We start from the raw sequence: 9,357 nt of genomic DNA on the forward strand, positions 1-9,357 counted from the left end.
ATTGCCTCCTTGAGCAACAGGTTCGACCGTTATTGCGCCGCTTGGTCCACCTATGCTTATGTGAATCAATATTAAGTGGCGCTCCGGTTAAGCTCCTACCAGGTCCATTCGGACCACACAACACCCTCTCGATGTCACACGATTCCCCCTACTAATTCTTGAGACTTTTCCATTTGGTTTTTGACGAGTTAAGCAGGCTTTTGTGAATTGCTTTACTCAAATATGCCATGTTTACTATTTTCATATTCCAGTGAAATTAAAATTGGCTGTGACATTCTTTCTCCTGATTCACATAAATTCCAAGTGTTTAGGCTTAATGATTCAAAAATATAGAAATTTTTACTTGATTCTTGAATGCATCGACTTGCGAACAATTGGTTAGTTTGTGTTTGTCGTGGGTTCAGAATCGAAATTTACTTTTGGTCAAGACACACAACTTGCGGAATTCAATGTTTGTTTTGCAAAAATAGTGAAACAAACAAAGCTATCTTGTTTGCAAAATATCAATAATTAGAAACAGTTATTACATAGCTTGAACCTAATAATCTAATTAGTACCTACTGTCGCAAAAAAAAGGGGGGTCAATTGTCTTGGCTATTTGTTATTTAATTGTGACATACTAACGAGGAATTGCATTGCAACAGTTCATAGAAAATTGAAAAACGATGGAGATCTGTACATACCAAGTCATTGCTTACATGGCCACTTAGTCCAAACACGCTGGAGTCGTCTCCTGTAGCGCGGCATAACATCACCACATTAACCAATGTTGCTATTCTTCCAAATATGTATTGTATATTGATTCATACCTGTAGGCACGTTTAACAATACCATTACAATTGCTTTATACATATGGGTAAAGGCTGCCAAGTAATAAATACCTAATTTAACGATTTTTTGCAATGCCGCAATAGGCTCGTCTGGTTCCAAGGAATGTTCGATGAATTTTTGCTCATACTCAACCACTCCGATAATCTCATCGCCGACACCGCCACCCTGGTAGCACGATCATCATCCGTTACTTCACAATAGTATAATGCGTGCAAAGCGCCAGAGGAACCAACCCTGGATCACCACGTCATAACTTCTTCAATACATTCAGTTGGCACATCATAGCCACATTCGTCCAGCACTGCTTCACGTGCGATCTTACGCCAACTTATATTTTTATCAAAAGTGCCCGCACACAACTCTATTGTGACACCTATTTTGGGCGGAAACTGTTGTAGGTTTACCTCAGCGAGTTCACCACCACTGGAGGTGATTACACTATGAAAAAGAGCTGGTCTGAATTGGCGCACAAATACTAAAACTGTGCGTGTTGTATTATACAGGATTATAGCTACACTCCCATGCACTTTCAATCAATCCCGAACTTTCTCAACTCCATTTTGTACATACTAAAGTCTAAACGGTTTGACGTATGGTGAGTCCTTGAGTAATGGTCCCATCCACAAGTTCGAAAGATTCTCCATTGCCCCAAGAATTTGGTTAAGTTTTCGTATGACAAGCTGGAAACGAACTCTGGTAGAGATGAAACGTTTGCTCGTTGATGGCGTATAAAAATTGTTATTATCTGCTTTCTAAAATTTAAAAGTAATGCAAAACAAACTTTTAAAGTAGATACCAAGATTTGCTAAAGAAATTGCACAAAAGTAAACAGCTGTTGACGTTTCCATGGAAGTAGCACGACCTTCCGCTTCGGATGCGGTGCCACCATGGGTAATGCCGCCATATACCATTGTGCGTGTTAAGTCGTAGCTACATAATCGCTATTTATCTTGGCAAGGATTTATTAAGTTTGCTGTTTTCAGCGTATCTAAAGTAACTCACCATTGGCGCCAACATTGTTGTTGTCTTATATATGTCAAACTTTATTTCAGTTATTTTGCAAGTTGTAAAACCACCCGATGGTTTCTAACGAAATTTGGCTGAACAAAATTTACCAACAAACGTTTTGGCTTTACACTTAATAATTTCACAACAAACTAAAAACTCAAGCTTCTGCAATTTTCTATTTCTATTCGCAACGCTTTTCCCTATTTATATGTTCATGCATGCCCAGGTACATATGAGCCATTTCACGTTTATTCAACATTTGTTCGGGGACCTGTCCAAACGTTTGATTTTCCAGTCACGTTTTTTAAACCCGATAAGTGCATTAATTTTAAAAGTCAAGAGTCGTCTAAGGCCATGGATAAAGTGGCTTAGAATACCTCATATGTCTATCTACGTATCGACATCATCAACCAATTTATGCTTGCTGTTTATTTCATCTTTTGCAGTTTTCATAAGTTCGAAGGCACCCCTTTTTTAATCAACTCCTCAAAGCTGGTGTATCAGAACAATTTCGCTTTGCCTTTACGTAAGGGTTTCAAAGCTTGTTTGTAACCAAAATAATATTTACCGAATTTCATTACCAAAGCCAAACGGGCATTGGTTCTTTCCAAAGCCTTTCCTCTGTTTTTTTTTACGACAACCATTATTGCAATTCTCTCGATGTGAATACAAAGACGATGGAATTCCCCAAAGACGAGAGCTAATGGTTGCTCTAACGCAGTACTTTGTATATATCATTTCCGATTGTAACAAATGCTGATAATAAACCACAATATAAATTATCTACATCTCAACTTTTTTGTACGTTATGTGTGCATGGGCATTTTGAGGAACCTCGATGGCATCGACGGTAGCGGCGGCACTGCTACATTGGCATTTACAGCGCTAGCATTATCTACCTCGTCATTTTACTTACGCTTCAATTCATTTCTTACAGGACATGTGCCGGCCGAAGCTAAAGCTGGCAAATGGACATTCAATGAGAGCCCATTACTCATTTTTTTGCTGCGAAGTTTTCAGCCCCTGGCTGGTAAAACCTGTGTCCAATGTTTTTTCTGATTATATCTTGAAAATCTTTTTAAAAATTAAAAATTTCAATTTTTACCTTTGTTAATTGTAGTTTTTGGGTTAAACTATTGACTTTCCTGAATAATCTACCGCAGAAAAATATGTTCGTCCGGAAAAAATTCAATTCATCATAGAATTCTGCTACCGACAACAAATTGAATAAAAGGGTTGTACGTCAGCCCACGCCGTGTCGTAGTAAATAATGAGACTGAGCAACGGGAAGATCATTCGATGTATGTCCCGTTGTCCCAATTCATCGGAATTTTACATTCTATACACGGGTGCGTATGAATGTTCATTTGTGTTGTCTTCTACCGTTGGCATATTTGTAACCAAAGTATGTACATAGGTATGTATGTATGCCTACTTGGTTCGGCACATAATATTAGTGTTGCGTCAAATAACGCACGCTGGTACCGAGAACCCGCAAGAGAGACAAAATCGGGATCGCCTTTCTGACCCATGACGCCTCGGAGCAGTCCCAAAAAAAAAAAAAAAACACGCACAAACATAAAGCAAAAACCTCATTTAAAAATAATTGTGGTCTCATTTACAAAAAAAACCAAACAAAAAAAATTATTTTTTTTGTTTTTTGGATTTTTTTTCCGTCGGTACGGCTTGCTTTTTCTGGCTGGGGGGCAGGACTTGTTGTTTTTCAACAACAAACATCACAAACAGTCATTATAAGGGCTCGGTACAAAAACAATCGGAGTCCCGAAATTAAAGAATCTCGACACGACAAAGTCCCGAAATTGGAAAAAGTCAACTTTTTCTACTGGCGTAGTGTGCTACTGCCCCAGTGACCTAGTTTTTTTTTTCAAGGGCAAGCAAATACATATATGTATATATATATTCGCACACCACAAACTCACCATACCAGCTATCAGCTGACCAAAAATACACGACAGGGTTGCATGTTACATTTAGCATAATGGTACGTGCAGATAGAACGCGTCGCGGAGAACGCATCGCCAATCTGCAAATTTATGCCAGGTGAACGTAAATAACGATTCTCTGCTTGGTAAAAATTGTATTTAATAATATGCTTCGCATATGCACTTAATTTATCTACCCTAACATACGTTTGTAGTAAAACACCTCCGCTTCACCCAACCAACCTCACGGCCGCTCGCCCCGGTACATCTATAAAATGCCACAGTTGCCTTGAAAGCGATACGACAAGTTAGACGCTGGAACGGAGACCTCGGCCTCTTCGTCCAGCTCAGAAAAACCTCAAAACCCTCGAGTCTGGAACGGAGACCTCTGCCTCTTCGTCCAACCAACAAAAAAAAAAAAAACCGCAAATCTGGAATGGAGACCTCGGCCTCTCCATCCGGAACGACAAAAACCAAAGAATAACAAAAAATGGTGCCACTCTGGAACGGAGGCCTCGGCCTCTTCGTCCAGCCTTACTGGCCATCGACTATACACATATTACATCCTGAATTTCTATATTTATGTATAATTCAATGGCAAGAAATATTCACTTATAACTGTTCATAACCGCTAATTTTTTCATCTTAGCTCAGGTGGCATGCGAAGCAAGTCGGAGAGGATTCCCGGCCATTTTGCGTCGTCGGACGAACTCCTCATTTAGATTAAGTTTAGTGTGTAAGTCTTATATTCATTTTTCTCGTTTCAGCGGAGGTCATTGGCGGAAAATGATGTTGCGTATCCCAAGGGGGGCCGGCATGTTTAGGCAGGATGCCTAACTTTTTCCGCATCTGTCTGCGATCCCCCCAATGCAACCCTGCGAATCGATACTCGATACTCGAATTAATTTGTAACCACCCACACCATCACCGCCACATGCATGTGCATGCATGTACATGTACGTGTATGTGTGTTTTTTGTCAGCACTCATGCATATGCATGTCGGGGTTGATGTGTGGGTGCCTTTCCCCTCCAAAACGGAGGATTTTGCGGGTCAACGGTTGTAGCTTGCTATACAACCGGTCTCTTGGATTCTAACAGCCGACCAGCTAACATCTGCCGCCAGCGATCTCCACTGTTTTCAACAATATATTCAGGTAATATTGTAACTAGTTTATTTTACTTCCACCCAATAAAACGTATTATTATAACGAGAAATTCTCGTCTTCATTTTTCTTCCTAAGTCCAAAACCCAACCCGTTCATTGAGATCGACCCGGTGCGCGCACCTCTCGCAAGGATCAGACGCACCCCGGCCGAACAATGGGCGTGGTCCTCTCACCGATCGCGTTCATTTTTCTTCGAAGCATTCTTTATAGTAAAAGCAATCTCTATCGAATTTTGTTATGATAGGTGTAACAGTTTTTGGTTTTATGATCAACTAGCAGACCTGGCAGATGTTGTTCTGCCCTAAATTTGGCCTATCTGCATACATTTTAATAAGCTTTTTCCGTCTAACTCTGACCTACCCCTCTACACTTTTTCCTAATCTTTTTATTCACTCCTCCCTCCGTCTTTTTCGCTTCATCTCCATCTTCGTCTCATTCTATCTCTTTCTCAGTCTGCTTCTCTCTTTTCTCTTCTCTCAAGTTTTTCTCTTCTTCTTATCTATTATTGCCAGTCCCAGAGGGCAGTATGTATTTTGTTCCAGTCCTATTCCGAGTCTCAGTCCCAGTCCCACTCCGAGTCTCAGTCTCAGTCCCAGTCCCAGCCCTAGTCCTATTCCCAGTCCCAGTCCGTCTCTGGTATACTTGCCGGAAAAAAGCATCGTAAATATTAATATAGGCAAATTTATATACGGAATTTCAGGCAAATCGAATAGGACGTATGTAAATAGGTATGTGGGTATTATTAATTCTTGTCTTTATTTCGGCTTCGCATGCATATTTATAAGTTTTGCCATGTTGATGCGACTAAATCGAATATCACAATGAACTTTAGAGCTCTCAGCAACAGCTTTCATTTGATATCCATAATACACACACATACTAGGTGTATCCGGGTTCATGTTTTGGCCTATATCTCGAGACCCTAGTCACTCAGCGGTGTAAAACTTACTCTGTATTATAGCACACATCAACAGCTTCAATTTGATACCCATAATATAAAAACACATTCTAGGTGTATCCGGGTCCCCGTTTTGGGCTATATCTCGTGACCCTAGCCTCCCAGTTTAGGATTTCAAAATCAACTAACCATCATCTCTCCTTCCTGTATCTTTCCTAAAAATTTCATGGCAATCTTTCTATCCGTTCTCGAGTTATGGAGTGACAATCAAAATGTACACTTCTTTTTATATATGGGGTATTCCATCCCATTTCGACCCCTTTAGAATTGGCTGAAGGTTTTTCTTCTTTTTCTAGCTTACGAAAGACGTTTTTCAGAAGTTTTTCAAATTTTTCCATCCAACTCAAAAAAAGTTATGAATTTAAAAAAAAACACCGTTTTTGTTTTCAAAATGCTATAACTTTTTCAAAAATTGACCGTTTGGGATCTTTTTTTTTATACTCAGTTGAGCAGAGCTCACAGAGTATATTAAGTTTGATTGGATAACGGTTGGTTGTACATATATAAAGGAATCGAGATAGATATAGACTTCCATATATCAAAATAATCAGGATCGAAAAAAAATTTGATTGAGCCATGTCCGTCCGTCCGTCCGTCCGTCCGTTAACACGATAACTTGAGTAAATTTTGAGGTAACTTGATGAAATTTGGTACGTAGGTTCCTGAGCACTCATCTCAGATCGCTATTTAAAATGAACTATATCGGACTATAACCACGCCCACTTTTTCGATATCGAAAATTTCGAAAACCGAAAAAGTGCGATAATTATTACCAAAGACAGATAAAGCGACGAAACTTGGTAGATGAGTTGAATTTATGACGCAGAATAGAAAATTAGTAAAATTTTGGACAATGGGCGTGGCACCGCCCACTTTTAAAAGAAGGTAATTTATAATTTTTGCAAGCTGTGATTTGTCAGTCGTTGAAGATATCATGATGAAATTTGGCAGGGACGTTACTCCTATTACTATATGTACGCCTAATAAAAATTAGCAAAATCGGAGAAGGACCACGCCCACTTTTAAAAAAAATTTTTTTTTTAAGTAAAATTTTAACAAAAAATTTTATATCTTTACAGTATATAAGTAAATTATGTCAACATTCAACTCCAGTAATGACATGGTGCAACAAAATACAAAAATAAAAGAAAATTTCCAAATGGGCGTGGCTCCGCCCTTTTTCATTTAATTTGTTTAGGATAGTTTTAACGCCATAAGTCGAACAAAAATTAACCAATCCTTTTGAAATTTGGTAGGGCATAGATTTTATGATGTTAACTGTTTTCTGTGAAAACGGGCGAAATCGGTTGATGCCACGCCCAGTTTTTATACACAGTCGTCCGTCTGTCCTTCCGCATGGCCGTTAACACGATAACTTGAGTAAATTTTGAGGTAACTTGATGAAATTTGGTACGTAGGTTCCTGAGCACTCATCTCAGATCACTATTTAAAATGAACAATATCGGACTATAACCACGCCCACTTTTTCGATATCGAAAATTTCGTAAAACCGAAAAAGTGCGATAATTCATTACCAAAGACAGATAAAGCAACGAAACTTGGTAGATGAGTTGAATTTATGACGCAGAATAGAAAATTAGTAAAATTTTGAACAATGGGCGTGGCACCGCCCACTTTTAAAAGAAGGTAATTTAAAATTTTGCAAGCTGTAATTTGTCAGTCGTTGAAGATGTCAAGATGAAATTTGGCAGGGACGTTACTCCTATTACTATATGTACGCCTAATAAAAATTAGCAAAATCGGAGAAGGACCACGCCCACTTTAAAAAAAAAATTTTTTAAAGTAAAATTTTAACAAAAAATTTAATATCTTTACAGTATATAAGTAAATTATGTCAACATTCAACTCCAGTAATGACATGGTGCAACAAAATACAAAAATAAAATAAAATTTCAAAATGGGCGTGGCTCCGCCCTTTTTCATTTAATTTGTCTAGGATACTTTTAACGCCATAAGTCGAACAAAAATTAACCAATCCTTTTGAAATTTGGTAGGGGCATAGATTTTATGATGTTAACTGTTTTCTGTGAAAACGGGCGAAATCGGTTTATGCCACGCCCAGTTTTTATACACAGTCGTTCGTCTGTCCTTCCGCATGGCCGTTAACACGATAACTTGAGCAAAAATCGACATATCTTTAATGAACTTAGTTCACGTACTTACTTGAACTCACTTTATTTTGGTATGAAAAATGAACGAAATCCGACAATGACCACGATTACTCGCTTTTAAAATACTCATTAACACCTTCCTTTTGATACCCATATTGTACAAACAAATTCTAGGGTCACCCCTGGTCCACCTTTATGGCGGTATCTCGAAACGGCGTCCACCTATGGAACTAAGGATTACTCCCTTTTAAAATACTCATTAACACCTTTCATTTGATACCCATATCGTACAAATGCATTCTAGAGTCAACCCTGATCCACCTTTATGGCTATATCCCTAAATGGCGTCCACCTATAGAACTATGCCCCACTCCCTCATAAAATACTCTTTAACACCTTTCATTTGATACCCATATCGTACAAACGCATTCTAGAGTCACCCCTGGTTCACCTTTATGGCGATATCTCGAAAAGGCGACCACCTATACAACAACCACCACTCCCTTTTAAAACCCTCATTAATACCTTTAATTTGATACCCATATCGTACAACACATTCTAGAGTCACCCCTGGCCCACCTTTATGGCGATATTTCGAAACGGCGTCCACCTATAGAACTAAGGCCCACTCCCTTTTAAAATACTCATTAAGACCATTCGTTTGATGCCCATATTGTACAAACAAATTCTAGGGTCACCCCTGGTCCACCTTTGTGGCGATATCTCGAAACGGTGTCCACCTATGGAACTAAGGATTACTCCCTTTTAAAATACTCGTTAACACCTTTCTTTTGATACCCATATTGTACAAACAAATTCTAGGGTCACCCCTGGTCCACCTTTATGGCGGTATCTCGAAACGGCGTCCACCTATGGAACTAAGGATTACTCCCTTTTAAAATACTCATTAACACCTTTCATTTGATACCCATATCGTACAAACGCATTATAGAGTCAACCTGATCCACCTTTATGGCTATATCTCAAAAAGGCGACCACTTATACAACTACCACCACTCTCTTTTAAAACCCTCATTAATACCTTTAATTTGATACCCATATCGTACAAACAAATTCTAGGGTCACACCTGGTCCAGCTTTATGGCGATATCTCGAAACGGCGTCCACCTGTGGAACTAAGCATCACCCTTTTAAAATACTCATTAACACCTTTCTTTTGATACCCATATTGTACAAACAAATTCTAGGGTCACCCCTGGTCCACCTTTATGGCGATATCTCGAAACGGCGTCCACCTATGGAACTAAGGGTTACTCCCTTTTAAAATACTCATTAACACCTTTCATTTGATACCCATA

At 39.0% G+C, this 9,357-nt stretch overlaps 1 pseudogene; it reads right to left on the bottom strand.

The window, feature by feature from the left end:
* Positions 1-759: 759 nt before the first annotated feature.
* LOC137241486 (uridine diphosphate glucose pyrophosphatase NUDT14-like) lies at positions 760-1,628 on the bottom strand (annotated as a pseudogene).
* Positions 1,629-9,357: the final 7,729 nt, after the last annotated feature.

Source organism: Eurosta solidaginis, chromosome 2 (assembly GCF_040869045.1).
Source record: "Eurosta solidaginis isolate ZX-2024a chromosome 2, ASM4086904v1, whole genome shotgun sequence".
Taxonomy (NCBI): Eukaryota; Metazoa; Arthropoda; class Insecta; order Diptera; family Tephritidae; genus Eurosta; species Eurosta solidaginis.